Below are 3,575 nucleotides of genomic sequence, written 5' to 3'. Positions count from 1 at the left end.
GTTTGTATATTCATGACCTGAAATCACTGACAACTCAGCTAAGTAACTTAAAACTTCATGTTGCACATTTCTTGCATTGTTTCCTTAGTAATCAGAGAACTATCAGTGGCTTGGAGTGGGAAGGAAATCTAATGCTGAATTTTTTTTTCTTTCTTCACTTCTATTTCTTTGAGCACCTTTAAAAAAAAGTATATGTGTGTGTATATTTAAACTTTATTATAAAAATATTGCAAATAAAAAGTCACAAACTGAAATTAGCCAGACTCAAAGACTCAACGAACATCTATACAGTTAGAGCAGCCACTTCAAATGGATGTTATACTTTCTCTGTTGAATATATTTTATGTACTCATTCACCACCAAGCCAAAAACAAACAAACAAAACAAACAAACAAACAAACAAACAAAAAAACATGGCACAATTAGAACTAAAAACAAAACAAAACAAAACAAAAAACCAATTAGCTTTATGTTTACTACCTCATCCCATAATATTTAGCTTTTCTTGCTCTCTTTTTCTTCATGTTATACCATACCCACATGTATATTTGTTCTGTATATATTGCTGGTTCGATTCTGAATATGAGGGAGAATGTGTGGTTTTATTTTTCTGAGATTGTGTAATTTCACTTGATATTATAAATTCCAATCCCATCCATTTTTTTTTTTGCAAATGTTGTGAGTACAACCTTGTTTTTCTTTTTTATTGCCCTCTATCCTTAAGTCTGCATTAGCAGCCTTGCTCACTAGTTCTGCAAGAAAGGTCCAGCCTAAGTACTACCAATTTCCTTACATATAAAACAAGTTTGTTGAAACTCAAGGCACACTGGATGAATCTGTGATTCTGAAGAAAATGAGAATTCGGGATGAATAAAATAGAATATGTTACAAATGAAAATACAACCATTCCTCTAAATGTGTGGTAGAGCTGGGATAACAAAACTTACAGCTAGAGAAAGGATTTTTTTTTTTAACTTTTATTACTGAAGCAAAGATGGCTTCAGTTCTTATTGCTCTATGGGCTTTTGAGAAGGAGAGACAGTTGGACATGGTGGTGCACACTTTTAATCCCAGCACTGAGGGAGGCAGAGGCAGGTGGGTTGCTATGAGTTAGAGGCCCACCTGGAGTGAGTTCCAGGACAGCCAGGCTATACTGAGAAACCCTGTCCCTAAAAAAAAAAAACAAAAAAAAAAAAACAAAAAACAAAAAAAACCAAAACAAAAAGTAGGGAGAGTAAAGCATTACTTGTCATTAGAGAATTAGCAGATGATTAATTGGAGGTGGGAGTGAATAGCAGTCTTTAAATATGTAGAGATTTATCAGAATAGCATGGACGAAGATTGGAGTCTTCCATAGAAACATCTAAAAAGGGCTGGGAAAGTGCCCCCCCCCCCCATTCCTGCTTGCTGTAACTGCTATTAAATACACTTGTCCCTTTTTCAAGTATATAGAGAAGACTTACTTGGTTGGGCAATGTATCTTTTATTTGTCTGTTTGATTTCGAGACAGGCTCTCACTACATATCTCAGAACTCACTCTGTAGATCAGGCTGGCCTCAAACTCAAACTCAAACTCAAACTCAAACTCAGAGATCCACCTGCCTCTGTCTCCTGAATGCTGAGACTAAAGGTGTGAGCTCAGGGTGGGTAATTTATATGTAGAGAGAGGGGGACACTGATAGAGATAAACCCAGGGCTTGGCCACATGCTTGATAAATAATCACTTAGCAACATCCCAGTCCCTGTACCATACTGAAGGATAAGGGTTTAGGAGCTCTAAATTTGATAGTACATTGGAGGGATTTCAAAAGCTTATATTCCTGGGCCCCACAGTAGTTCCTGTGAATCAGAATCCCTGGCATTAAAAAAAACAAAAAACAAACAAACAAAAAAAACAACTAACAAAACCCATCCAGAGCTTGCTATGTTTATGTACCTGCAATCATTCTGTCACAAAGGATAATCATCAGAAAGATGACTGGGAAGATATGTCGCCCACTTCTATGCTGATGAAGGTATGGTCTTGGAAATGTTGCTTGTGAAAAATTCACATTTAACCAGGAATCATATATTTCGTCTGACAGAACTACTCCATCCATAACAATACCAGGAAGAAAGGTCTGGAGATTACTCCCTGCACCGGCAACCCTGGAGACAATATTCATGGAGCTAAAACTCCTCAGATAAATGTTTCTAGGAGCAATGTTCTGAGCAACAACCTCGTAGTTCAGTTTCTGGGAATAATGCTCCCAGAATCACCTCTTTCAAGAACAGTATCCCATAATCAAAATTCCAATACAGAGGTTCTTAAGAATAAGGTTTCTTAGGAAAATGTTTGCTAATTATGTTCCTGGGGAAACCTTTCCAGAAATAGTTGTAAGGCTTATATTACATCTTGAAAGCTAGCCAAGTGATGCATTGTATTTGAAATAATAAATCATCCAGAGATATTTTAAGTGGAAAGAGATGAACACTCTCTTTGCACCCATCACATTTTTTTCAATTTGAAAGACCTAAATACAGACTGAGTACAATTTCTTACAAAGGATGTTTCTAAGTCCTTCCTCATCCTCATACCTTCTCTTAGCACATAGAGTTTTAAATCAAGATATGAAATTAAATAAACTCCATAAATCTTAATTATTTACTTCTCTATGCACCAAGTGTAACAACTATTCAGATTAAATACAGAATTTTCTATCACCCAGAAATTTCTACACACAATTACTTATCCTGGAAATAAATTATCTTATCATAGGTAAATGTTGCCATTTCTTTTATGTTATGAATGTTATCATACAATAAATAAAATTTGTGTATTGTTCATTTTATTCAGTAAAACATCTGTGAGATACAGCTGTCTTGTTGAATAATCATTGATTCCCTTTTTCTTTTTCAGGTTAGGTTTTCTCAATGTAGCTATGGCTGTCCTAGAACATTGTAGAGCAGGCTGGCCTCAAACAGAGATCAACTTGCCGCTGTCTCCTGAGTGATGGGAGGCTGTGTGCCACCAGGTTTATTTTTATTCAAAAAGTTACTGTATCAAGACATAAGTAAAAATCATAGAACAGTACAATTAGATTTGTTTTTTTTTTGGTTTTTCAAGAAAGGTTTTCTCTGTTTAGCCTTGGGTGTCCTGGGCTTGCTTTGTAGACCTTAACTCAAAGAGATTTGCCTGCCTCTGTCTCGTGAGTGCTGGGATTAAAGGCATTTACCATTACTGCCTGGTTAATTCTTATTTATTGATGAACTTCATCACATTGTATGAATATACAAAATAATTGTTTTAATTCTCTTTTTGATGATTTTTTCAAGATTTCAACTATTAATTACAAGCCTATAAAATTCTTATAAACATTTTTAGGTGGTAGATGTTTTATTTTTCTATACAGGACTGAACTTGTAGAGTGAGTGTTTATGTTGAAATTTTCAGATCTCCAGAGACAATCTTGTTCCTGTCACCAATATGTACCTTGTTCCATATACTTGCCAGAATTTATGATTCCCATATCTCTAACTTTATTCAATCATATTTATGCGTATACTGATTAGATATGGATTTTTTTCATATATAA

This window comes from Psammomys obesus, unplaced genomic scaffold (genome assembly GCF_907164565.1).
Source record: "Psammomys obesus unplaced genomic scaffold, mPsaObe1.curated_primary_1811, whole genome shotgun sequence".
Taxonomy (NCBI): Eukaryota; Metazoa; Chordata; class Mammalia; order Rodentia; family Muridae; genus Psammomys; species Psammomys obesus.
The sequence above is the reverse complement of the archived record's forward strand: the minus strand, read 5'-3'. Positions refer to the sequence as shown.